Source organism: Pyrgilauda ruficollis, unplaced genomic scaffold (assembly GCF_017590135.1).
Source record: "Pyrgilauda ruficollis isolate IOZ18807 unplaced genomic scaffold, ASM1759013v1 scaffold243, whole genome shotgun sequence".
Classification (NCBI taxonomy): domain Eukaryota; kingdom Metazoa; phylum Chordata; class Aves; order Passeriformes; family Passeridae; genus Pyrgilauda; species Pyrgilauda ruficollis.
The window spans coordinates 371,230-397,834 of NW_024523745.1; the positions used below are offsets into that span (position 1 = coordinate 371,230).

Here is a 26,605-nt window from a genome sequence, read left to right on the forward strand (position 1 = left end):
CAGCCCGCGGGCCCGGCCCGCAGCCCGGCCCGGCAGCGCCCGAGGGCAGCCCGGCACCCGCAGGTGAGACCCGGCTGTCACCGCCGCCCTCGCGGGGCCAGGGTCGGGGCTGGGCCCGGAGCCGCGGACTGGGCCCCGCCGTCCCCCCGGCTCCGCTCCGGCCTCCCGGAGCTGCCCCCCGCGCTCCGGGGGTTCGGCACCGTTTGGGGGGTTAAAAACCTCCCCGCCGAGCCGCTGTCCGGGGCTGGGCCGTGGTCCCGCCGCCTCGTTCCGTGCGGATCTGGGTTAAATCCGCCTGCTCTGCGCGTGACAGTTTCCTTTTGCCGTGTTTTGGTGCGTGCGGGGCGGGCTGGCGGGGCTGGGGGCTGCGGCTGCGAGCTCCAGGTGGTTCTGGACCGCAGCTGGCCGGCCGGGAGTGGCCGGAGCTGTCGGGAGTGGTGGCGGTGGCAAGGTCAGGGGTCAGGTCACCCTTCCTGGCACTCAGATCCCCTTCTTAGGGCTCAGCGCGCACTCCCGAGGGTCTGCTCGCCTTCCGGGGGTCCCCTGCCCGAGGATCACATCACCCCCCTGGGAGTCTGGTCCCTTTCCCGAGGGTCAGGTTCCCCTCTCGAGGTTCTTGTCCCCCTCTTGGAGATCAGGTCAGTCCCGGAGGTCAGGTCCCTTCCGGGGGTCAGATCACCCTTCTGAGGGTCCCCCTTCCTGGGGGCTGGTTCCCCTCCTATGGGTCAAGTCCCTCTGGGCTGTCTGGTCCCCTTCTGGAGGGTCAGATCCCCTTCCCAGGGGTCTGCTCCCCGTTCCCGGGGGTCTGGTCACCTTCCCGAGAGTCTGGCCCGTCCTCCGGGGTTCTGGTCCTGTTCCCGGGGGTCGGGTCCCTCCCGGTGGTCACAGGAGGGGGATCAGTGGTCAGGGTCCCTCTCCTGAGGGTCAGGTCACCCTTCCCGGGGTCAGGTCCCTCCCGGGGGTCACAGGAGAGGGATCAGCCTCCCACGCGTGTCACCCTCCTGGGGACCTGCCCACCTCAGGGTGCAGAGTTTGGCTGTAAATGTCACCGTGCTGCTTTTATTAACGACCAGAAGCCGGGGTAGGAGTGGAGGCCCCGCTGGAATCACCACAAGATTGATCTGACAGGAAAGCGGCTCCTGGCAGAGGCTGGGAGGGCCCTGCTGAATTTGAGGGCCTTGTTTTGCACCAGCTTAAAAAAAAAAAACCAAACTAGGAAGTGAAAAAGAGAAACTGAGAGAACTCGGAGGGGCCTAAGAGGTTTTTCCTTGCTTGATCCCCCACTTGGAAATTAATGTTTTAAAAACTTAAAGGTTGTTTTCATTGTTTATTCTCCTGTCTCAGAAAGGAGAAGGTGGTGATTCCAGCCCTGCCTAGCCCCACAGGTTTGAACCAAGCTCTTAGGAGCAGATTTGTGTTATAAAGCTCAGTTTAAAGCCTGATGAGAGAAGAAACATTTATGTTTTCTCTTATTACTCTGACACTTAAAAGCGAACATGCTGCCAAAATACTTCAGTGGTAAAAAAAAACCCTTGGTGGATGGTAGTATAGGGATTTCCATGGCAACCAATGGTGATCTCATGGGAAGCAAAGTTAAATTTTGGGCTGTCAGTGGGAGCACATCATGGCCTGGGCTGGCCTGGGTGACATTTGCTCGGCAGAAGGTGATGAGGGCTGGGTAGGAACAAACTGGTCTGAAACCAAGGCTTGTTCTCTGTGTGTACACTGATATTCCTGGTGCTCTGTGTGCTTCCTTTGGATTAACGTTGAAATCCAGGGATGTGGGACAAGGTCCTGGCTGGCACCGGGGCAGATTGGTGGTGCAGCAGCAGGTGCCTGTCGGGCAGGTGGTGCAGGAAAGGTTCCTACAGAACCTCACGCCGGGGGAAGGTTTGTTGTGGGATGCAGGAGCTGTGGAGCATCTCCTGCTCAGCCTGGTGTTCCAGGAGCTCTGCGTGTGCTGTGGGAGGGACAGGGTGGATTTCTGACTTCACAAATTGGAAACTGTCAAAAATAATAACGACGAGGCAGCACTGTGTGAGAGCTGCTGCTCGGGGGTTTGTTACCAGGAGAAAAGTGCTCTGTGGGCTTACAGGATTTTTGGGACGCTCCAGGCCGCTGTTGGCAGAGCTTCCCTGGGGAAGAGGGGGCTGGGAGGCCCAGCTGTGTTCCAGAGTGGGATCCCCCAGTCCTGATCACAGCTTCCTGGTTGGATTGGGAGACAGCTGGAGGGAATCCCATCCCTGCTGTCCCCCACAGTGAGATCCTGAGCGAGAAGGGGGTGTTGGTTTGTTAATGCTTCCTCTCCTCTTTGGTACAGAGATATCCCAGTGTTTTCCTGTGGTGCTTTTCCATGCTCTGTGCAGGGAACGCTTCGTTTGAGGTCTCCCCTGAGTTTTCTGGTGGCAAAGGGGACCCAAAACTTTTCTTCCCTGAGCCCAGCAGTGGTATAGAGGAATTCCAGCATCACAGAACCATGGAATCTCCTGAGTGGGAAGGGCCCACAGGGATCATGGATCCAGCTCCTGGCCCTGCACAGACACCCCAGCAATCCCAGCCTGGGCATCCCTGGCAGCACTGGCCAAATGCTCCTGGAGCTCTGGGGCCGTGCCCATTCCCTGGGGAGCCTGGGCAGTGCCAGCACCCTTGGAAAAGAGCCTTTCCTGATGTCCATCCTGTCCCTGCCCTGGCACAGCTCCAGCCGTTCCCTGGGTGCTGTCCCTGCTCAGCAGAGTTTGGGGAGAGCTCGGGGCTGGGAGCAGAGGGATGAGCTTTCCTGCTCTCCTTGCTGACAGCCAGGTGTGCAGGTGGGGCAGCCGTGGCTCCTGTGCTCAGGATCATCACTCCGTGGATGTCATCCAGCAGGATGGTTTAACAGGGGCTGCGAGTCAGAGTGCCTGAAGGGCAGGAGCTGCAGCTCAGCCATAAAAATGGGCAAACTGGAATGCCAGGAAATAGGAGAGTCTCTTGTTGGAGTAAATCTTGGGTTTGGAACAGGAGTAGAACAAGAATAACTGGGAAATTTGGGTGCAAATGGTGCGGGAGAAAGGGGTGAGGTCGGTGAGCTGAGAGCAAAGGAGGAGCTGGGTGCTTCAGTCATAGGATCAAGGAATATCCTGAATTGGAAGGGACCCACAGGGATCCCCCAGTCCAGCTCCTGGCCCTGCCCGGGACCCCCCAAATCCCACCCTGTGCATCCCTGGGAGTGTTGTCCGAGCGCTCCTGGAGCTCTGGCAGCCTCGGGGCTGTGCCCGTCCCCTGAGGAGCGTGAGCCAGGTTGACAGAACTTCAGAGAACTTTACAGGGAGGAAGGTTTGTGGGAGGTCTTGTTTTGCTGGATGCAGAATTCCTGAAGAACTAATTGAGGAGTTAATAGAGTGAGTTAATGAGTGATGGCAGTGCTCGGGCCGGGCTGTCAGACACGGAGCCTCGGCCGGGAGCAGCAGTCCCTCACTCCTGGCCCTGTTTACCGGGAATACAGCCCTGCTCCCAGATACATTTATGGGCTGCAGTGGTTTTACCTCCTTTTCACGGAAAATCCACAGAAGTCGGGGGTTTATGGAAGGCTCAGGGAAGGAATGTGGCCTCTGTGTGACCAGGAGTAGCAACAAAGGCTCTTAAGTGTCTCCTTTGATTCAATATTATTGGAAGCAGGAGTGTGTTGTCTTTCCTGGCTGCTGCTGTGTTTCTCTACTTGAGCTTTTCTTTTTCCCTCTCTGCTCCCTGTTCCTCCCACCATCCTTCCCTCATTCCTGATGGACTTCCCTGCTCCTTGTTTTGATCCTCCCCAGCCGCCAGCACTGCAATAACCAATATTGACATTATTATCACTGCCTGGACTATTTTTACCTGCACCTTAACTCTGATTTGGAGGGAAACTTGGGTAAATAAATATCAGTTATCTCAGGAAATGAAGCTTTTGCAGCCAAACTTGAAAATATCAGACGAAAAAGGCTCGGATTTAGGTGGAATTTGAGTGCCACACATATTGCTGTTGGATGAGGTGTGAAAGTGGGAAGTTCCACCTTTGTGTTTCTTAGTGCCTGTTAGTCCCAGATGGAGCAGAGGCACCTCGAGAGTGACAGTAATAAACATCTGCAGGGCCTGAAGCCTGACCAAAATTGTCATTTTTGTCAGGGGCACCTTTAAACCAAACCCCACGTGGCGCCGAGCCGTGACCGGGGGCTGTCACCACAGCGAGGGTGAGGTGATGTCAGGAGGAAGTGCAGCTCCTCAGCCTGAGCTGGCAGCTCAGCAGCTGCTGGGCTGGGGTTGCTCCTCGCTGTCCTTCTCAGTCTCTCTTTGCTGTGTCCACCTGTTACCTGAGAGCGGGAGCCACTGGGGGTGGCTGTCCCCAGTGTCACGGTACCCACACACCCCATTCCTTCCCCTGGCGTCAGCCTGGGGTGCCTGAGGACACCGGGATCATCTGGGCAGGAGAGGAAGCTGGAAGGCATGAGAAAAAAACCTTCTGGTGAAATGGCAAAGGGCAGGGAGTCACTGGGGGCGGGCAGAGCTCACAGCTCTTCCCTGGCTGGGGCAGTGAAAAGCTTCTCTGGCACAGCTTTCCACAAACTCTCCTGAGCTGGAAGGGCCCACAGGGATCACGGATCCAGCTCCTGGCCCTGCACAGACACCCCAGCAATCCCAGGCTGGGCATCCCTGGCAGCGCTGGCCAAAGTGGGAAGTTCCACCTTTGTGTTTCTTAGTGCCTGTTAGTCCCAGATGGAGCAGAGGCACCTCGAGAGTGACAGTAATAAACATCTGCAGGGCCTGAAGCCTGACCAAAATTGTCATTTTTGTCAGGGGCACCTTTAAACCAAACCCCACGTGGCGCCGAGCCGTGACCGGGGGCTGTCACCACAGCGAGGGTGAGGTGATGTCAGGAGGAAGTGCAGCTCCTCAGCCTGAGCTGGCAGCTCAGCAGCTGCTGGGCTGGGGTTGCTCCTCGCTGTCCTTCTCAGTCTCTCTTTGCTGTGTCCACCTGTTACCTGAGAGCGGGAGCCACTGGGGGTGGCTGTCCCCAGTGTCACGGTACCCACACACCCCATTCCTTCCCCTGGCGTCAGCCTGGGGTGCCTGAGGACACCGGGATCATCTGGGCAGGAGAGGAAGCTGGAAGGCATGAGAAAAAAACCTTCTGGTGAAATGGCAAAGGGCAGGGAGTCACTGGGGGCGGGCAGAGCTCAGAGCTCTTCCCTGGCTGGGGCAGTGAAAAGCTTCTCTGGCACAGCTTTCCGCAGACTCTCCTGAGCTGGAAGGGAGCACAGGGATCACGGATCCAGCTCCTGGCCCTGCACAGACACCCCAGCAATCCCAGCCTGGGCATCCCTGGCAGCACTGTCCAAATGCTCCTGGAGCTCTGGGGCCGTGCCCATTCCCTGGGGAGCCTGGGCAGTGCCCAGCACCCTCTGGGGCAGAACCTTTCCTGCTTTCCAGCCTGACCCTCCCTGGCACAGCTCCAGCTGTTCCCTGGCTCTTGTCCCTGCTCACAGGGAGCAGAGACTGGAGCTGCCCCTCAGGATGAAGCTGCAGCCCCTGGGGAGGTTTGAGCTCAGTCTCCTCCAGCTGGACATTCCAAGTGCCCTCAGCCACTCCTCATGTGGCCCTTCCAGACCCTTCCCCTTCCCCATGTCCCTCCTTTGGATGCTCCCCAAGAGCTTTAGTTGTTTTGTAAATCGAGGTGCCCAGTCCCAGGACTGGAGGTGAGGCCTCCCCAGTGCAGAGCAGGACAATCCCCTCCCTTGCTGTTGTCCCTGATGCCCGTCGAGACAGGGATGTCCCTCCTGGCACCAGGGCACAGCTGACTCAGATCCCCTTTGCCATCCACCAGGACCAGGTCCCTTTCCAGAGCTGCTCTCCAGCCTCCCCATCCCAGCCTGTGGGTGCATCCAGGGCTGCCTCGGCCCAGATGCAGAATCCGGCACCTGCCGGTGTTAAACCTCACACCGCTGGTGATTCCCAGCCCTTGGATTTGTCCAGGTCTCTGCAGGGCCTCTCTGCCTTAGGGGAGGCAGCAGTTCCTCCCAGTTTTGTACCATCTGCAGACTTCCCTGGTGTCCCCTCAAGCTGCATCCAGGTCACCTGGGAAGGTGCTGAAGGGATCTGGGCCTGAGCTGGAGCCAGGTGGAACCTTGGCTTTGCAGGGAAACTTCCCATACATCTGGACTGCTCAGTCCAGGGTTTGTGTGGGGCTGGCAGTGCCCCTGCTGCACTTCCAGGGTTACTGTGCTGGGAACCTGGGCTTGCAGTGGGATTTCTGTCCTGCAGTTTGCTGCTGCTCAGAGCTCTGTGGCCTGGAGTGACACTGATGACTCCGGAGTCACTTTGATTTTGATTTCCCTGGGCAGCTTTCGGAACAGTGGCAGCAGAGCAGACCCTGGCACTGGGAGAGGCACAAACCTGCAGGAGTGGGGATGGTCTGGCTGCTGCAGCCACAGGAAGGAAGAAGGAAATAGAACACATGAAGCTGCTTCAGTTTCAGTTTTGCCTTTGATTCCTTGTGAGGACTGAGTTCTTTCACACCTCGGAGAACACACCGGTGGCTCTGCTGTGACATTTGGGGTTTTCTTCCATGTGGCAGTTTCTTCCTTTCCTTCCGTTCTCGTAGCCCTGCACAGCCTGCAGCTCGTTCCAGCTCCTTGCTTGGCTGTGCAGCGGGCTGGGATGAGAAGGTTGTGTTTCCTTAGCGTTTATTTGTGTTCTCTTCCCTTGGCAGATCCCCCGGGACGCCGTTTAATTGAATTCTTTTATGTTAAGATGGATTTCTTTTCTTTGAGAGGGATAATTGAGCCTGTGAGCTCACAGGTTGAAAACTGTCCCCGTGTCCCCGAGGCAGAGGACGAAGGGCACGGTTGCACGGCGCCAGGAGCGGGCAGAAGGCCAGGCTGCCCTGTGCTGGCACCGCGTCCGTGCGGGATGGCAGCGCCAAAGCCGCGGGCACGGGGCCAGCGCCGGGAGCTCCGCAGCTGGAGTGGCACGGCAGCTCTGGCACCAGGGACAACATGGGGACGTGGGACCCAGGAAGGAGCAGAGTGACAGGGCCAGGCTGTCCTGGGGATTTAACCAGGGCGTGGTTGGATGGCACCGGCAGCGTCATGGTGCAACACGTTCCTGGTGTGGCTGTGCCAGTGCTGGCTCACAGGGAGCAGGGCTCAGACACCTCCCCTTCCTGGGAACTTCTGCTGCTTCCTCTGAGAGCCTGCAGCTCCTGACAGCAGAGGGACCTGGAGCTGCTGGAGCAAATTCAGAGAAGCCGTGGAGATGCTGGAGCCCCTCTGCTCTGCAGCCAGGCCAGGAGAGCTGGGAATGTTCACCTGGACAAGAGAAGGCTCCAGGGAGAGCTCAGAGCCCCTGGCAGGGCCTGAAGGGGCTCCAGGAGAGCTGGAGAGGGACTGGGGACAAGGGATGGACAGGACACAGGGAATGGCTCCCAGTGCCAGAGGGCAGCCATGGATGGGATCTTGGCCATGAGGAATTCCTGGCTGGGCTGGAATTGCCAGAGCAGCTGGGGCTGCCCCTGCATCCCTGCAGTGCCCAAGGCCAGGCTGGACACTGGGGCTGGAGCAGCCTGGCACAGTGGGAGTGTCCCTGCCATGGCAGAGTGGCACTGCAGGGGCTTTGGGGTTCCTTCCCACCTTAACCCATCTCATGACTCTGCGCTTCTGTTTCACTGAATGTGAGTCCCACTGCTGGAAGTTGTGCCGCGTAGTTGGAATATGGGGCTGGAATGTGATGGGGTTGCAGCAGTGGAGCTGCAGTGGTGCTGGCAACAGCCATGATTGTGTGTTAGGTTAAGTCAAGCTGAGCCCAGGGAATGGAATATCCAGGTTATCCTGAGAGCCCTGAGCCAGGACACCCCATTCCTGCTGAGCAGGTGCTCAATCTGCACCATTTAGCAAATTGGAAAACACCAAAGGAGGTTTTTTCAGCTTAGCTCTGCAGCTTGTTTCCTTTTTATTTTTTAGTTGGAAGATTGCTTTTCTTTGTGCTCAGTTGTTATTTACTTCTTCTGCATTCTCCTAGTTCTTGTTCCCTGCCATAGTTGGAATGAGGTGGTCTTTAAAGTCCCTTCCCACCCAAATTATTCTGTAATTCCCTGATTTACTGTATCATTATTTAGTGTTGTACTGTCCATGGTATAGCCTAAATTTTCTTGCATGACTTTCTAAGTATTTCCCCTCCCGCAACCCACTGCCTTGGTTTTCCAGGGGCTGGAACTTCTCCCTAAGTTCACACCTCTGTGATGTAAATCCCTCTTTCTGAGGTAACAGTTCAGTGGTTCAGGGTTCCTTTTTTAGTCAGTGGAGGAGCCAGGTGCTCATTCCCTGTCTGTGCAGGGGTCTGAAATAGCTGAGTTGTGCTGGAGAAGCGCTCGTTCCTCTCCTGCCCGGGGAATCTGTGTGACTGACTGGCATCAGTCATCCTCAGCAGAAATAGCTGCACGTCGGGTGAGACCCAGCCTGGGCAGGGGACACCTGCAGGGCTGGGACAGGGACAGGGACCTCCTCACCTGGGTCAGGCAGCCTGGCAGCTGCTCAGCACAGGAGATTGGGCCGAGTGCTCCCCAGGAGCTTTTCCAACCTGAACGATTCCGTCATTGTGAGACGCTGATGTTTTGCCATGTCCAAACCCTGAGCTCTGCCTGGGGAACCTTCTCCCTCTTCCACAGCGGGTGGATGAGTTTGCTGCTGGAAGCAGGGAGGGATTCAGAACCATGGAGATCTCTCTAGGGCCAAAGCACTGAACCAGATGAAAGTTGTTGTTGTGCACATGCCCAGCACGGCTGGTTTTCAGTTCTGTGAGGAGTGCAGGGCACAGCTCTGCTGCTCCTGGCATCAGGAGGACGTGGAGCTGCTGGAGCAGGTCCAGAGGAGCCCAGCACGTTCATACAGAGACTGGAGCACCTCCAGAGATATCCTGGGAGAGCTGGGAATGTTCGGCCTGGGGAAGGGAAGGTCATGTGGAGACCTCACAGCACGTTCCAGGATCTGAGGGATCCAAGAGAGCCAGAGAGGGACTTTGAATGAGCACTGGAGTACCAGGACACAGGAATGGCTTCTGACTGCCAGAGGGCAGGGATGGATTGGTTTAGATTGGACATTCGAAAAAATTCCTGCCTGGGAGGGCAGGCAGGCCCTGGCACAGGGTGCCCAGAGCAGCTGGGGCTGCCCCTGCATCCCTGGCAGTGCCCAAGGCCAGGCTGGACACTGGGGCTGGAGCAGCCTGGCACAGTGGGAGTGTCCCTGCCATGGCAGGGTGGCACTGCAGGGGCTCTGAGGTCCTTCAGGCAGAGTGCAGGGTTTCCCCACCTTCTTCAATGCCTGGCATGGGGATGACCCAAAGCTTGGAAGAAGTTTATCAATATTTTACTGAGATTTTTCTGCTTTAGAGAAAGTTTGTTTAATTACAGGTGGTCCCAGACTGCTGTGTGTGACTGAGGGCTCTGGAAACTCAAGGATGAAGCAGCAGAGGAATTTCCAAAAGCTGTAAGGGGCTGTAGGGTGCCAGATGTTGGTGAGGGGTTTGGGATGTGGTGCCAGCAGTGACTGCACACCCAATTTCATGGCTGTTACACTGTAACTTCCTCTTGCAAAAGAGGCAGTTTCAGGCCTTCTGTTTTTCCTTCCCTTCTGACACCGTTGTTCTCACACATGAAATAACTGGTACAGGGCAGTAATGATAACGTGGGGAGCGCTTCCAGTGTGTCCCTGGCCTCCCTGCTCCTGCTTTGCCCTCCACGTCCAGCAGCAGCTCTGCTGAGAAATGTTGTGTCTTGCAGGAAAAATAATGGCCACTTCATTTTTGACAGGTGAATTTTGGGCATCAGCAGCAATTTCTTTATGGGAAGGTTGGTCAGGCCTTTACAGGGGCTGCCCAGGGAGCTTTGCAGTGCCCATCCCTGGAAGAACTCTTTCCTTCAAGGAGTTCCTGAAGGTGGCACTCAGGGCTCTGGGCTGGGGACAAGGTGGGCTTTGGGCACAGCTGGGACTGGGAGGGCTGGGAGAGCTTTTCCAGCCTCAGGGATCCTGGGATTCTTAGGGCTTCTTTGTGCTGTTTTCTCAAATACCTCGAAGCAAATGCTGGAATGAAGCAGTGCAGCTCCCAAGAACAAAACTGTTGAGTTAGTTTTAGAAGAGAAAAGCAAGGAGGAATATTGAGAGTATCCTTGGGGTATCTGTGCTGGAGTTTTCCAAGGAGCAGTGAAGTGGGCACAGGAGACTTTGGCCGTGTGGGGAAAATCCTGTTGTGTAATCCCAGTTTGTTTGGAGCTGTGGACAGTGCCCTGGTCAGGAATGTGCTATTTTGGGAAAAGCAGGTGGGATCACCACCAGCCAACCAGCAGGGCCAGTGCTGGGGGAAGCAGGAGGATCTCCAGGGCCCTGGCTGAAAGGAGCTGGGTTTAGGTTTTGATGCTGCGGGGGCAATTCCTGCTGAGGAAATCACTGCAATTCCTGTGGCTTGGCCCATTCAGAGTCCTGGGGGGGATCCCAGGATGGTCTGGGGCCTTGAAGCCCCTCTTGTTGCAGCCCCTGCCAAGGGCAGGGACACCTTCACTATCCCAGGGCACTCCAAGCACCACCCAAACCATTCCAGGCTTCCATGATCAATAAAACTATTGATGATCATTTGTGCAAGGTGGATGTTCAGTTATTTTCCCAATGTTCATCCAATCTCTAGGATTCTTTATTAAGCTTGAAAAAACAAATGTCATCCTTTTCAGTCTTTTGAAATGCTCAGCCTACAGATTCCATGGGTTTTATGAGTGGTTTTGGTTATGACTGAGGGAATTCAGTCCCAATGTGAGTGACTCCTTGGATTAGTGCTCCAAGCCCGAGCTGGATGGACATTTCAGCTGGAATGCTGTCCCCTTCCTGCTGCTCCATCCTTCGTCTCTTCCCTGCCCTCTCTCCCTGCTCAGACATTCTTGCAGCAATGTTGGAAGCCAGTCTGGGGGAATGATCCAGCTGGTTATTTTTTTCCTGCTAATACTGCATGGCAAAGGAAACCCATTTTTTCTCAGCAGTGCAGGTTTAATATCCAGCAAGCCGTGGCCTCAGATCAGGAGTGTGTCCTGCTGGTTTGGGATTCCCAGAGCAGGTTGAGCTTTGATGTTTCTTTGTCCAGGTTAAGCCCACGGAACTCCTAAGGGTGGGTCTGAGAGTTCCCAGGGATTGTTTTCCTTTCAGGATGTTTTATGATGGATGAAGCCTGGCTCATAAACAGAGGCTAAGTGGTGCCGTGCAGGCAGAACAGCCTGGTGCTGCCTTGTCCTGGGAGAGATGTTTTACCCAATTTCAAGGAATTGGGTAAAGAGGGAGGAATTTCCCCATGGGAAGGGGGGGTCAGGCCTTGCCAGGGGCTGCCCAGGGAGGTTTGCAGTGCCCATCCCTGGAGGTGTCCAAGGAATTCCTGGAGGTGGCACTCAGGGCTCTGGGCTGGGGACAGGGTGGGCATTGGGCGCAGCTGGGACTGGATGCTCTTTTCCAGCCTCAGCCATTCTGAGCTCCTTCTGAGGAGTCTTTATTTATTTTAACTGCCAAACTTCTTAAACTTTGGACTGTGTCTGTAATGCCCTGAAAGCTTGAGGAAGTGAAAAGTGCTGTTTGAGGGCTCTGCTTCGCTGGGGCCTCGGTTCTGGGTCTGTTGAGTGGAGGAGCAGTGGAATATTCTGGTAGGAGCTGCAGTGTGTGACGGGCTGGGCTGTTCTGGGGCAGGTACAGCCACAACCTCACCTTGGGAGCTTTGAACTGGGATGAAGGACCAGGAAAGGAGCACAGCAGTTGTTTCACTGGCTCACTTGAGGCCGTGTGTTGATCAAATAGGCGTCTGTGGAACGGGCAGCCCTTGATCTCCCCGTGGGGTGCAGCAGGAAATCTCAGTTTGCAAATGCTGGCCCTCGGTCTGAGTACAAAGAGGTGTCTTTTGTAACATCGCCTTAGTCTGTGTGGGCAGCAAAGATGAAAACATCCAAGGTCCACGGAAGGACAAAGTGGGATTTCTGTGAAACGCTGCTTGTGCACCCCAGTAAAAACCAAAACCCTGCTCTGAGATCCCCGTCTGGTCATGAACAGGGATTTCTGTGGGGCTGAGCTGTGGTGACCCAGGAGAAAATGTCACTTGTTGCTTAGAGCAGACAGAGTAACCAGCCCTGAGCGGCATCAAAGTGATCAGGCGGGCTGAGAGGGAGGAGCCTGGAGTCCTGCAAAGGATGGAAATCAACGCTTCAAGCACCCCAGGACTTTGTTTTGCTGGTTTAATATTCAAATGCAGTTGCAAATCTCACACTCAAAGGTTAATGTTTAATGGCAAGCCCAGAGTCCCCCCGGGGTTCCTTGGGACTGGTGTTGCTTCTGTGGGGCCAGGAGCACCTGGAAATACCAATCCTGCTGAATGATTGCTGAAATACAGATCACAGACTGGGAGATTCCTCTGTCCTCAGAGCTGATGTGAGCCCAGCAGCCCACAGAGGTGAATTTTAGGGAGATACTGAGCTCCATGTGCGCCGAGCTGGTAAAAAAGGCCTTTTTTGTCCTGTTCTGTTCCCAGAGCATTTGGGATCCTTTTCTGCAGCTTTTTCCTGCAGCTTTTGAAGTGCTGTGGTTTCGGTTTCTTCATGTCTGGGTGTGGAGCAGTTAATTAAAAAAGTAACATTTAAATCAAGAAGCTGTGCAAATTCTGTCTTTAGCATGGGGTAGGGCAGCAATTAGGAGGCTGCTTAACGAGATACTGGATGAGGATAAGGTTGATGATCAAAACAAAGTGCTCCTGATATCATCTCTTTCTTCGGGAGCTTCAGAGGCCGGGAAGGATTAGAAGGAGCTCTTCATTTCGGGTGCGCGTTTGTCCAACACAGAGGCTTTCAAGGGTTTATTGCCGGGGCAGTTTTTGTTAAAGAAAAAGCCCAGCACAGCCCCTTTCCATGCAGAGCAGCATCCCACTGTGCCTGCCTGAGGTTTCCTGCTGGTGGCCAGGGCACGTCGGGTGGCGCTGAGCTGGGTGGAATGTGGGAGCTTGCAGAGGGATGGGGGCAGGCTGGATCCGTGGCTGAGGCCAGCAGGGTGAGGGACAGCCAGGCCAGGTGCCAGGAGCTGCCCTGGGGTCAGCCCAAGGGCCTGGAGCACTCCAGGCCGGGCAGGGGGCTGGAAAGCTGGGAAAGGCCCTGGGGGTGCTGTGCCAGCTCAGACACGAGCCCAGGGTGGCACAGCCAGGGCAGGGACTGTCCCCTGTGCTGGCCCTGCTGAGGGAGCCCCTGGGATCCTGGGGGCAGCTCCGGGCCCCTCGTGCCAGGAGAGCCCTGGGGGGGCTGGAGTGTCCAGGGAATGGAGCTGGGGAGGGAATGGAGCCCCAGGAGGGCTGAGGGAGCTGGGAAGGGGCTGAGCCTGGAGCAAAGGAGGCTCAGGGGGGCCCTTGTGGCTCTGCACAAGTCCCTGCCAGGAGGGGACAGCCGGGGGGGTCGGGCTGTGCTCCAGGGAACAGGGACAGGAGCAGAGGGAACGGCCTCAGGCTGGGCCAGGGGAGCTCAGGGGGGATTTTGGGGAAATTCCCCCTGGGAAGGGCTGTGCAGCCCTGGCACAGCTGCCCAGGGAGCTTTGGAGTCCCCATTCCTGGACTGGATGGCTTTGGAGGGCTTTTCCAACCTTAATGGTGCCTGGATTTTGTAATGCAAATGCAGAGATCTCTTTAATTTGTTAGACGTTAAGGAATAATGAAGAAATTCGTCTTCATAGCTCACAAGGGGAAAACAAAAGGAGATTCTTGGCAAACTGGTGAAATATTTTGGTTGAAATTTTATCTGTGAATTTTAAGTGTATCCAAGTGGTTTTCAATAAGCAGCTTGGGCCAGGGAATGTCTCGGGGAGCTGAAATGCCTCTTGGGGTGTGTAGCAATGATGAACCCCCAGTGAGTTGGGATCACTGCCTCGAGACCTCTGGTGTGTCCTGCTTTGCCTTTATCAGGGATTCCAAAAAGAACTGAGCGAATGACAGAGGCAGGGAGCAAAGGGAATGGTGCTGAATGAGAATGGAGTTATGGCAGTCCTGATGTCAAAGGAGCTGTTTTGATTTTGTGCTGCCACACAATTGGGAGGGTGACCCAGAGCTGCCCCTTCGTGGAGAACCTTCCACAGGTCCTGTCCCTTGGCTGTTCCTCATGGCTGGCATGGCATGGGCTCCTGGCATGGCGTAATTTGAGAACCGAGGGGCTGGGTTTATGGAATTGTGGAATCCCAGACTGCTGTGGGTGGGAAAGGACCTCAAAGCCCCTCCAGTGCCACGTCTGCCATGGCAGGGACACATTCTGCTGACCCAGGGTGCTCCAGCCCCAGTGTCCAGCCTGACACCTTGAGCTGCAGGATTTATGTAGGAAGCATTTCCTTTCCTCCCTTGGAGTTTCTCACCATCCTTGGTGCCTCCACCATTCCTCTGAAGAGAAACCCACAATGTCTTGGATTCAGTCTTTGCTGTGTTAAACATGAATATGGGAATTATTCCATCTTGGAAGCGCAGAGTGTGTTCCTCAGGAGTCTGAGGTGAGAGCCTAAGGAGGTTGAGAGAGCTCTGAAATAACTGAGTAGCTCATGAGTCTCTTCCCCTGGCAGACTGAATCCCAGAATCCCAGAAATACTGAGGCTGGAAAAGCCCTCTGGGGTCACTGGGTCCAAGCTGTGCCCGATGCCCACCTTGTCCCCAGCCCAGAGCTCTGAGTGCCACCTCCAGGACTTCCTTGGACACCTCCAGGGATGGGCACTGCAAAGCTCCCTGGGCAGCCCCTGCCAAGGCCTGTTCCCCCTTTCATGGGGAAATTCCTGCTGAATTCCTGCAGGATGATGACTTTCTGTCTCCCTTGTCCAGCACTCCCAGGAGGAGGACTCTGAGATGCACCTGCAGCCCCCATCAGGGCTGACCCGAGACATCTACAGGCTGCTCTGAATTCTGAATGGTGTTTGCTTCTCTCTCAAGGAGAGTTGGGTCTTTTTTAGGGAAGTGAAATTGTGCAGTTGGGAAATGTTCATAACCCAAATGATCCAATTTCTTGGGAAGAGCTTGGGGATAAAAATACTGGCGAGTGTAAATTGTTGTGAGGTGGCAGTGGGGTGTTATGTATGAACCTGGCACCGCTCCTCGCCTGCTTTCCTGGGAGTGCTTGACAGGTCTGGGGATGGCTCAGGGCTGGCTTCCAGCTGGGCAGGGAGGGAGAGCTGTGTGCCAGGAAGTGGGAAGGGGCTGGGAGTGACCCTGTCCCTGCCCTGGGGTCACCAGGCAGCAGTGGGACGCCTGGTCACCCTCCATATCCCTGCAGGTGATGCACTGCAGGCTCCAGCTTCTTCCCAGGCAGCACTGGGCTGGGATAACCATAACAATAATAACAACAACAACAACAACAGCCCCTCTGCTTGCAGGTGTGGGCAGTTCATTGCCATCAGTAACTGCCCTGGGAAGTCCTGGGCTGTGTTTCCTCATCCAGGGCTGCCTGACCTTGGGGAGGGACCTGCTGTGGTTCAAGTGTCTGACTGGAAAACCACAGCAGCTGCACGTCCATCCTGTGGTGTACCTGGAATCACAGAATCAGGGAGTCTCCTGAGCAAGAGGGGACCCACAGGGATCATGGATCCAGCTCCTGGCCCTGCACAGACACCCCAGCAGTCCCAGGCTGGGCATCCCTGGCAGCGCTGGCCAAATGCTCCTGGAGCTCTGGGGCCGTGCCCATTCCCTGGGGAGCCTGGGCAGTGCCCAGCACCCTTGGAAAAGAGCCTTTCCTGATGTCCATCCTATCCCTGCCCTGGCACAGCTCCATGGAGATTTGAAAAGATTTGGAGCACGCTCTGGCAGCACAAGGTGCTGGTCCTGTGCTGGATCAGCTCCTGTGGAAGATTCCCAGAGCTTGGCCAAGAGTTTAAAATAGTAACTGGTCTTGTTGGCTTCTCCAGTTACCAGGATCATTCCAGGGATCTCATGATTTGCATATCGTTTTCCAAATGTCCACATGCAGAGGAAAAGAAATGTGCTGTTGCTCTGACCCTGAGTTGCTGAAGGAAGAGTTGAAATGATGTTTGCCAGGAGAAGTGGATTTAGGGATGAGCCAGGGCTCGGGGCAGCTGGCAGCGTTCAGGCAGAGAGGGGTGGGCTGGCTGCTCCTCCACGGGCATGGAACGGGAACTCCAGAAAACTGCCAGGGGCTCATGTAGGGTGGGATATTGGGAAGAAATTCCTGGCTGGGCTGGAATTGTCAGAGCAGCTGGGGCTGCCCCTGCATCCCTGGCAGTGCCCAAGGCCAGGCTGGACACTGGGGCTGGAGCAGCCTGGCACAGTGGCAGTGTCCCTGCCATGGGCACCCCCTTGTCCTGTCCCTGCAGGCCTTGTCCCCAGTCCCTCTGCCGCTCTCCTGGAGCCCCTTTATGCTGTGGAAGGGGCTCTGAGCTCTCCCTGAAGCCTTCTCTTGTCCAGGTGAGCACCCCCAGCTCTCCAGCCTGGCTCCAGCCCTGGAGCAGCTCTGTGGTCTCTGGACTATGTCCAGCAGTTTGTCTCAGCTGTTGTTTATTTACTGTTAGAACCAGTGGCTCTGGGAATATTTCAATTCCTGTATTACAGCTGAGGTTCAGAAGAGTTGGTGGAAGGATCTCTGTGTGTGTATGTATTTATTTATGTATTTACTGGAAATGAGGAAGCAGCAGAGACCAGAGCCCATCCCAGTGACCCCTGGGCTGTGTGGAGTCAGGAATGGGCTGCAGGAGTTTGTGGGTTAGAATAACCAGGACTATCTGGAGTGACCATCTTGGTCAGTTGGTGTTTGTGGTCACTTGGCCCTTCTGGCTGAGCATTGGGGCGGTGCCTGGTTGGTTTTACAGCTTTTCCACCCTTCAGTCCCTGAATTCCTGGCAGAGACATGGAGGTTTAGGGAAGAGCTGAAGGTGTCATAAAATCCCAACTTCAGAAAGTCACTGTAGGTGTTGTTGGTATAAAACCCCCAACACGGGAAAACCTCTGGACCATTTTTCCCAGTCTTTGCATCACTCACTCCTGCTGGAGAGAAGAAGCTGGACAGTCCAACTGTTTTAGTCTGGGATTATTTTTTTTCCTTTGAGTGTATTTAGCCATGGAAGGGGCTGCCCAGGGAGCTTTGCAGTCCCCATCCCTGGAGGTGTCCAGGGAATTCCTGGAGGTGGCACTCAGTGCTCTGGGCTGGGGACAAGGTGGGCATTGGGCACAGCTGGGACTGGATGGGCTGGGAGGGCTTTTCCAACCTCAGGGATCCTGGGTTTTTGTTGGGGTTGCTCTTAAAGCAGGTGGGAAGAGGCTGAATAAATCCCAAAATTCGTGTGAGTGGACATTGATTAGGGAATAGTTTGTGGTATTTCCGTTCTGTCAGCAGTGCAGGTACCCTGGGAAATGCTTTTCCTTAATTCCAACCTCTCAAACTCTTCATCAGTGAAATCTTGAGGGAAGTTCTAACTTATATAAAAGGTTGAATTTAGCTCATCTGGGCTGATAGTTCTGATCAACCATGATAAAGTAACTGAGGCAGTGGGAAGACTTTAAATTTTGTTAAAAATAGCTGGGTTTTGTATGTGCCTGTCCTTTTCCAAATGCTCCCATCCCACTGCTGCCTCCTGGGATGTGCCATGGGATGTATGGGAAAGGCAGGAATTCTGTTCCTCTCATGAGGCTCATGTTTAAGTGGACCTTTTGGTTGTTTTTATTGAGGAATTCCTGATTCTCCTCATCCCTTTCCAGTTCCTTTTGCAGCCAAAGAACCCTTTCCTTGCAGTTGGCTCAGAGCAATAGTGGGTATGGATTTGCCTCAGGGAAGGGGCACTGCAGGCTCTGTGCATCCCTGCTCCCTGGGGAAGGGGCACTGCAGGCTCTGTGCATCCCTGCTCCGTGGGGAAGGGGCACTCCAGCCTCTGTGCATCCCTGCTCCGTGGGGAAGGGGCGTTCCAGCCTCTGTGCATCCCTGCTCCGTGGGGAAGGGGCACTGCAGCCTCTGTGCATCCCTGCTCCGTGGGGAAGGGGCACTGCAGCCTCTGTGCATCCCTGCTCCCTGGGGAAGGGGCACTGCAGGCTCTGCATCCCTGCTCCGTGGGGAAGGGGCAGAGCAGGCTCTGTGCATCCCTGCTCCCTGGGGAAGGGGCACTGCAGGCTCTGCATCCCTGCTCCGTGGGGAAGGGGCACTGCAGGCTCTGCATCCCTGCTCCGTGGGGAAGGGGCACTGCAGGCTCTGCATCCCTGCTCCGTGGGGAAGGGGCACTGCAGGCTCTGCATCCCTGCTCCGTGGGGAAGGGGCACTGCAGGCTCTGCATCCCTGCTCCGTGGGGAAGGGGCACTGCAGGCTCTGCATCCCTGCTCCGTGGGGAAGGGGCACTGCAGGCTCTGCATCCCTGCTCCGTGGGGAAGGGGCACTGCAGGCTCTGCATCCCTGCTCCGTGGGGAAGGGGCACTGCAGGCTCTGCATCCCTGCTCCGTGGGGAAGGGGCACTGCAGGCTCTGCATCCCTGCTCCGTGGGGAAGGGGCACTGCAGGCTCTGCATCCCTGCTCCGTGGGGAAGGGGCACTGCAGGCTCTGCATCCCTGCTCCGTGGGGAAGGGGCACTGCAGGCTCTGCATCCCTGCTCCGTGGGGAAGGGGCACTGCAGGCTCTGCATCCCTGCTCCGTGGGGAAGGGGCACTGCAGGCTCTGCATCCCTGCTCCGTGGGGAAGGGGCACTGCAGGCTCTGCATCCCTGCTCCGTGGGGAAGGGGCACTGCAGGCTCTGCATCCCTGCTCCGTGGGGAAGGGGCACTGCAGGCTCTGCATCCCTGCTCCGTGGGGAAGGGGCACTGCAGGCTCTGCATCCCTGCTCCGTGGGGAAGGGGCACTGCAGGCTCTGCATCCCTGCTCCGTGGGGAAGGGGCACTGCAGGCTCTGCATCCCTGCTCCGTGGGGAAGGGGCACTGCAGGCTCTGCATCCCTGCTCCGTGGGGAAGGGGCACTGCAGGCTCTGCATCCCTGCTCCGTGGGGAAGGGGCACTGCAGGCTCTGCATCCCTGCTCCGTGGGGAAGGGGCACTGCAGGCTCTGCATCCCTGCTCCGTGGGGAAGGGGCACTGCAGGCTCTGCATCCCTGCTCCGTGGGGAAGGGGCACTGCAGGCTCTGCATCCCTGCTCCGTGGGGAAGGGGCACTGCAGGCTCTGCATCCCTGCTCCGTGGGGAAGGGGCACTGCAGGCTCTGCATCCCTGCTCCGTGGGGAAGGGGCACTGCAGGCTCTGCATCCCTGCTCCGTGGGGAAGGGGCACTGCAGGCTCTGCATCCCTGCTCCGTGGGGAAGGGGCACTGCAGGCTCTGCATCCCTGCTCCGTGGGGAAGGGGCACTGCAGGCTCTGCATCCCTGCTCCGTGGGGAAGGGGCACTGCAGGCTCTGCATCCCTGCTCCGTGGGGAAGGGGCACTGCAGGCTCTGCATCCCTGCTCCGTGGGGAAGGGGCACTGCAGGCTCTGCATCCCTGCTCCGTGGGGAAGGGGCACTGCAGGCTCTGCATCCCTGCTCCGTGGGGAAGGGGCACTGCAGGCTCTGCATCCCTGCTCCGTGGGGAAGGGGCACTGCAGGCTCTGCATCCCTGCTCCGTGGGGAAGGGGCACTGCAGGCTCTGCATCCCTGCTCCCAGCTTCCCTGGAACAGCAGACACGGAGTGGGAGGAGCCCCTGGCAGGGAGGGTCAGGTGGGATCTCAGGAACAGGTTCTTCCCCAGAGGGTGCTGGGCCCTGAGCAGGGCCTGGTCCCGGTCCTGAGGCTGCCAGAGCTCCAGGAGTGTTTGGACAGCGCTCCCAGGGATGGGATTTGGGGGGGTCTGTGCAGGTGATCCCTGTGGATCCCCTCCAGCTCAGGATATTCCATGACTCCATGAGTCCAAGGACTGCTCTCTGCTTCCATCCATGTGCTGGGTGTTGAATTCCCAGCTCCCTTAAGCAGAGGGGCACAGGGAAGGATCCAGGCTCTGTCCCTGCTGGTTGGACTCGGGGGTCCCGGTGCAGGCTCTGACCCCCGTGTCCAGCAGGGATGTGTTACACACACAGCACCTGGCACACGTTCTCACAGGAACAGCCACAGGAACGGCGGGTCTGCTCTTCCTGGGCTCTGCAGATCCTCCAGCAGGGCTGCTCCAGGTGGAAGTTCCCTGAGGAGAGCTCGGGAGGGGAGCTGGGATATATTGAACAGTTGTTCATGACTTGCTAATGTGTAAATGCTTTTCCAAAGGCACTGGAGAGGTTTTTAGTGAGTTTTAGTCTGCTCAGTAATGAGCTTTCCTTACTTGCCTGAGTGGATTCCATGGAAAAATATCTTGGGACCATCTGTCCTAAGGCATGGAAGGTGTGGCCAAGGTGGGGAAGGTGGGCTCAGTTCACGGGGTATTGGCACAGAGATGTATGGAAAAGGTGCAACACACTTTGATTCATTCATGTGCTTGGAGCTGAGCTGTGTCCCTGAAACCTATGGCCCCATCCCTGGTGGTGTCCCAGGCCAGGCTGGACTCTGGGCCTTGGGGCACCCTGGGACAGTGGAAGGTGTCCCTGCCATGGTGGGGCTGGCACTGGGCGAGCTTTAAGGTCCTTCCCACCCAAACCATTCCATGATTCCCTGATTTATACAAAATGGACTTTCACTCTTGATTGATATTTTTAGTTTGTTGGTATTATTTGGGCCATGCCTTTCCAATGACAGCCACAGCTCTTTGTGTATATTTGGGATATTTGGGACCAGCTGCTCATGGAAGGAGCTGCCTCTTGAACTCCTTTGGGTTTTGCTTTCACTAGACTTCAGCTGAGTTCTTTGGGTGTTTGGCCAGCCTCCCAAGGGGGACACGGCTCCACTTCTGCTGCCCTGTCCTGACAGCTCGGCAGGGTCTGGCTGCCGTGGGAATGAGGCTGGATGTGGGGGAATTGTGATCATCAGGAGCTGTGTCAGCTGCTTGCCCCTGAGCAGTGTCACCAGGCGTGTCCCTTGGCCAGCAGATGTGTCCTGGTGACACAGCAGTGACATGGGGTGGTGGCAGGAGTGCTGGCTGAGGTGACACGGCAGTGACGTGGGGTGGTGGCAGGAGTGCTGGCTGTGGTGACATGGCAGTGACATGGGGTGGTGGCAGGAGTGCTGGCTGTGGTGACATGGCAGTGACACGGGGTGGCAGGAGTGCTGGCTGAGGTGACATGGCAGTGACACGGTGGCAGGAGTGCTGGCTGTGTCCAGGGTGTCCCTGGAGGCTCTCTGGAGCCATTCCCATGAGGATGTGCCAGAGCTCGGGGCTTGCTGGGGTCAGCCAGGATCTCTCGGTGTCCTGGCTCCGCAGGGATGTGCAGTGCCTGTGAGAACTGATGGAGAGAGGTTCAGGTTGGATATTGGGAACAAATTCCTGCCTGGGAGGGCAGGCAGGCCCTGGCACAGGGTGCCCAGAGCAGCTGGGGCTGCCCCTGCATCCCTGGCAGTGCCCAAGGCCAGGCTGGACACTGGGGCTGGAGCAGCCTGGCACAGTGGCAGTGTCCCTGCCATGGCAGGGTGGCACTGCAGGGGCTCTGAGGTCCCTTCCCACCCAAATAATTCCAGGATTCCCTGGCTGTGGAATGCAAAGCCAATTGAGACTGAGACAAGTTCTCCCTTCCAACCCCCCCCATTGCTCCCTGTCCCAGCCTCTTCTGTGCATTGTGAGAATTCCGTGTGTTCTTCCGTGGCTCTTCCAGCCTTGAGCTCTCCAAAGCATCAGTATCCTTTTAAGCCAGAGTTGTGCAGGATTTTATGGAACTCTTGGCATTTGTGGCCCGGCAGAGAATTGCTGAGGAGGTTCTTGTTGGAGGTGCCCCTGCTCATGGCAGGGGTCGGGCTGTGCTCCAGGGAACAGGGACAGGAGCAGAGGGAACGGCCTCAGGCTGGGCCAGGGGAGCTCAGGGTGGAATCAGCAGGAATTTCCCCATGGAAAGGGGGTCAGGCCTTGGCAGGGGCTGCCCAGGGAGCTTTGGAGTGCCCATCCCTGGAGGTGTCCAAGGAGTTCCTGGAGGTGGCACTCAGGGCTCTGGGCTGGGGGCAAGGTGGGCATTGGGCACAGCTGGGACTGGCTGGGCTGGGAGGGCTTTTCCAACCTTCCTGAATCTGGGACTCTGTCAAAGACTTTTGGACACAGATTCCAAGGAAAAAGGCATCAACGTTTAGAAATAAAATCCTGAACAGTTTTTGTTCAGATCAATGCCCTTGGTTTGTGTGAATGTTGTACCTGCAGTTAAGTAACCATTGATTTGAAGATGAGGAAATACATTTATATTCACATTACACATAATTTCCATTTATTGTGGGGACATGCTGCTGGTTGGTCTCTGTTTGGATGTATCCCACAGCACACCAGGAATTCCTGGAGTTCAGGACATTGGTTAAATCCCAGCTCTGGGGTTGTGGGGGAGCTCATGGGCTGAGCCAAGCTTAGTTCTTCCTCTGTGATCCCCTTCCACTATCCCCAATTGTTCTGATCCCCATCCAGCCTGGCCTTGGACACTTCCAGGGCTGAGCAGTTCACGTTGCCCAGTGCTGCAGGACAGGGGGAGCTGGGATAACTGGGAGGATCCTGAGTGACCTGATTGGTGATTCCTTGGCAGGGGCTGTCAGTGCCTGTGATCTTCCTTTGAGCTGAAAGGTTCTGTGAAAGTTCATTTAGGGAAAAAATAAAAGCCTTTTGCCCTCAGGTACCTTTGCTTATTAGAAACTTTCAAAAATCTTTTCCAGGATTGGAAGCTTGCAAAGGAATTCACACTGGATGAAAATCATTTCCTGAAGCTGGGTCTGTTCCAGGAACTGTAACCCAAATGTTTCTCTGTCCGTGGAGGAGATTTCACATTTGAAGAAACTTCTACTGAAGGTAGGAACATCTCCCTGTCCTTTTGTCTTGGGATGGCTGGGTGGGAAGGGACCCCAGAGCCCCTGCAGTGCCACCCTGCCATGGCAGGGACACTCCCACTGTGCCAGGCTGCTCCAGCCCCAGTGTCCAGCCTGGCCTTGGGCACTGCCAGGGATGCAGGGGCAGCCCCAGCTGCTCTGGCAATTCCAGCCCAGCCAGGAATTCCTCATGGCCAAGATCCCATCCATGGCTGCCCTCTGGCAGTGGGAGCCATTCCCTGTGTCCTGTCCATCCCTTGTCCCCAGTCCCTCTGCAGCTCTCCTGGAGCCCCTTCAGGCCCTGCCAGGGGCTCTGAGCTCTCCCTGGATCCTTCTCCTCTCCAGGTGAGCACCCCCAGCTCTCCCAGCCTGGATCCCTGGGAGCTGAGGGGCTCCAGCCCTGGAGCAGCCCCAGGGGCTGCTGCTTTGCAGGTGGGGTCCCACCTGAGCAAAGGAGTAGAATCCCCCCTCCCCTGTGGGGTCAGCCCAGCACTGGGGGAATTCTGGCCAGGGCCTGTGAAGTTCCTTTTTAAAGGGCCAGTTAATTCCCAGTAATGAGGATGAACTCTGTGATGCTGGGTGCTCAGTTCTGGTGGCTGCTCCTAGGATTGATCCTGGTATTTAATACCCTGAGTCATCTGAGAGGGAGCTGTGGTGTCCCAGGGATATTCCTGGGGATGGAGTCCGGGCTGAGGGGCCCAGTCCCTGTGTCCCTGTGCCATCCTTGAGCCTGGGCTGGCTTTTTCCTCATGGAAAGGGGGGTCAGGCCTTGGCAGGGGCTGCCCAGGGAGCTTTGGAGTGCCCATGCCTGGAGGTGTCCAAGGAATTCCTGGAGGTGGCACTCAGGGCTCTGGGCTGGGGACAGGTGGGAGTCAGGCACAGCTGGGTCTGGATGGGCTGGGGGGGCTTTTCCAGCCTCAGGGATTTTGGGATTCTCAGTGTGCTGGCCAGGATCCTCCCTAAAATCAGGTTCAACTGGGAAAAAAGGCCTCTCAGAACCTGATCTCAGGTCCACAATTGCTGGGAAGAGCATGGAACTCCTCTTTCCCTGTTCTCCTGGGCACTGCTGTGGCTGTTGCAGGAAATTCCCTGTGGAGGTGCCCTGCTGTGGGCTCATCGTGGGGCAGGGAAAGGGAACCATCCAGCAGAGCAGCTCAAGGCACACAGGAGGAGCTGCCCTCTCCTGCAGCAGCAGTTCCATTGTGGATTTGCTGCCCTGGCATTCCCTGGAGGCGTGGGAGCAGCAGGATCCTTCCCAGTGCCAGCAGTGGAGTTGCTCACTCAGCTATTTTCCTGTTGGGAATTCCGTTGGGAAAAGCCCCCCTAATGCTCCAAAGGGAAAGATTTTGTATAAAACAAGTTCTCCCATGGAAATAGGTGATGAGTTAAAGATGCACAGATTAGAATGGTTAGGTGGGATACTGGGAAGGAATTCCTGCTGGTAGGGTGATGAGGGCTGGGATGGAATTCCCAGAGAAGTTGTGGCTGGATCCTGGAATGTCCAAGGCCAGGCTGGGTGGGGCTTGGAGCTCCTTGGTCCTTGTGAGAGCTTTGGTAGGCTCAGCCTAATTATTTTTGTGTCCCAAGCAGATGTTGATTCCCTGCTGTTCCTCCTGGGAACAGTGATCCTTCTGGGATCACTCCCATATCCACTGGCCCTGGTTTGGGATCTGCCTGTGCCTTTTCCTCTCTCTAATTTGTGCTGATTCATTTATTCCCTTTCATCCCTCTGCTGAGTCACCAAAGGGAGGGAGTTTTGCTCTAAAGCTGTTTGGGAATTCCATGCCCAACCCTTCCGTGGGAATTCAGCTGAGCCATTGATCAGCCTGGCCTTATCCATCCGTGTTTTCCAGGTGGATTTTCCAGTGGTAGAACAGTTTGCTGAAAAAGCTGATTTGGGGGTTCACGTTCAGCAGGTTCAGTAAAGTGAGATTTTATTCCCTGGGGCTGGAATAACTGTTACTGGATAACTGGAATTAAAGGTGGAGAGTTCTTGGATGGATGTGTGGTCCTGGTGTTCTCCAAACTTCTTGCCATACTGGAACTGGAGGGAATTCCCTACGTTTTGGGCTATTTTCTGTTGCTTTGTGTAGCAAAGCTTAAAATTATTTATTCTTATGGAGGAAATAGAGGAGATCTTGTATTAAAACTTGGCCAAAAAAAAGGATAAGCTTGAAATTCCCATCAGGAATCTGTGTCTGTCCTGGCTAAAATCCACCCTGGATGGAGCTGGACCTGTTCAGCTGGGCCAGAGGTGCTGGAGTTGAGGTTGGCTTTGGGCTTTTGTACTGGGTGTTACCAGGATGGTGGGAGGATCCCAAAACTCTTTTTGGGAACGTCCTTCCCTCAGCACATCTATGTGCTCCCACCTAGTGAAAACATTCAGTGTTTTATTTTAGCAGGAATGGTCTTAAATGGGCCTAAAAAATCAGTAAATCTTGGGAATTTTGTCCTGATTTCCAGGAGGAGTTGCCTGGGGGGTTCCTACCCCTCACTGTTTGCTTTTCCTGGCACTGGAGTGCACAGAGCGTTCTGGAAAGGTTGGAAAACGCTGTGGATGTTTTGTCTGTGCCTGTGTTTGCTGAGGCTCAGGGGAGCCCTGAACTGGCTGAGAATAACCCTGGGAGAATCACAGCAGCCCAGGGCCTGGGTACTCCTGGAGCCGTGGGATCAGGGGGGCTGGGAAAGGCTCCGGGACCCTTTGGAGTCACCTGGGACTGACCCTGGCACTGGCACCACACCCCTGGTCCCTTTGGATCACCTGGGACTGACCCTGTCCCCAGCATCACACCCCGGGTCCCTTTGGAGTCACCTGAGGGTGACCCTGTCCCCAGCACCACACCCCGGGTCGCTTCCCTGCTGTTCCCACTTCAGTCCCCAAAGGGAGCCTTGGTTTCCTGGAGCTGCTGGCAGGAGGAGGCTGGGTGATCATCCATGAAAAATAAATAATTAAAGCACCAATTCCCCATTGGAATTCCCAGCCAGGAGTTCCTCGGGCTCAGAACATTCTTTGTAAAATATTGATTTGGTCCTTTATGCAAATGAGCAGCTCTGGGGTAGGTACTGTCCAGAACATGGCTCTGGGGAGGGTGGAAAATGAAATAAAATGAAATACAATAAAATAAAATAACACAAAACAACATACAACCAAAATAAAATAAAATATGTGTCCTCCCCCTAGCTCCTGAGCAGATGGAGAAGGAGCAAAAGAACTGAACAGAGCAGAGGTGGCAAAAGGGGTCCTTTGTTTGGGGTTTTAACAGCAAGTGCATTACTTGTTGGAACTTTCTATGAACTCAGCTGGAATTTCGTTGGCAGGGAATTAAATATTCCCAACCCTGAGGAGGCAGGGTTTGTTAGTCTTGGAATTCTGTGTTGGAACGGGAAGATTAAATATCTCCTGCATTGTCCCAGAATTCAAACACCCCAACACTGGTTTTTATCATAAATAGGAATTCATTTATGGGTTGGAAACTGGTGCTGCTGTGCTGGGACAGGGGGGCTTGAATCCAGCTGGGACCCAAAGACACCTAGAGAAATCACCTTCCCTGGTGCCTCAGGCTGAGGGAGGGCAGGGATGGATGGGATACTGGGAGGGAATTCCTGCCTGGCAGGGTGGGCAGGCCCTGGCACAGGGTGCCCAGAGCAGCTGGGGCTGCCCCTGCATCCCTGCAGTGCCCAAGGCCAGGCTGGACACTGGGGCTGGAGCAGCCTGGCAC

At 55.9% G+C, this 26,605-nt stretch overlaps 1 protein-coding gene across 1 annotated transcript in view; it reads left to right on the forward strand.

The window, feature by feature from the left end:
* Positions 1-312: 312 nt before the first annotated feature.
* The window catches only part of PPP6R2 (protein phosphatase 6 regulatory subunit 2), a 58,713-nt gene continuing 32,420 nt past the window's right edge, over positions 313-26,605 (forward strand). The window contains exons 1-2 of the mRNA XM_041470266.1: positions 313-333; positions 22,737-22,869. The gene's annotated coding sequence lies outside the window, so the exon portion shown is untranslated. The remainder of the gene's footprint in view (positions 334-22,736; positions 22,870-26,605) is intronic.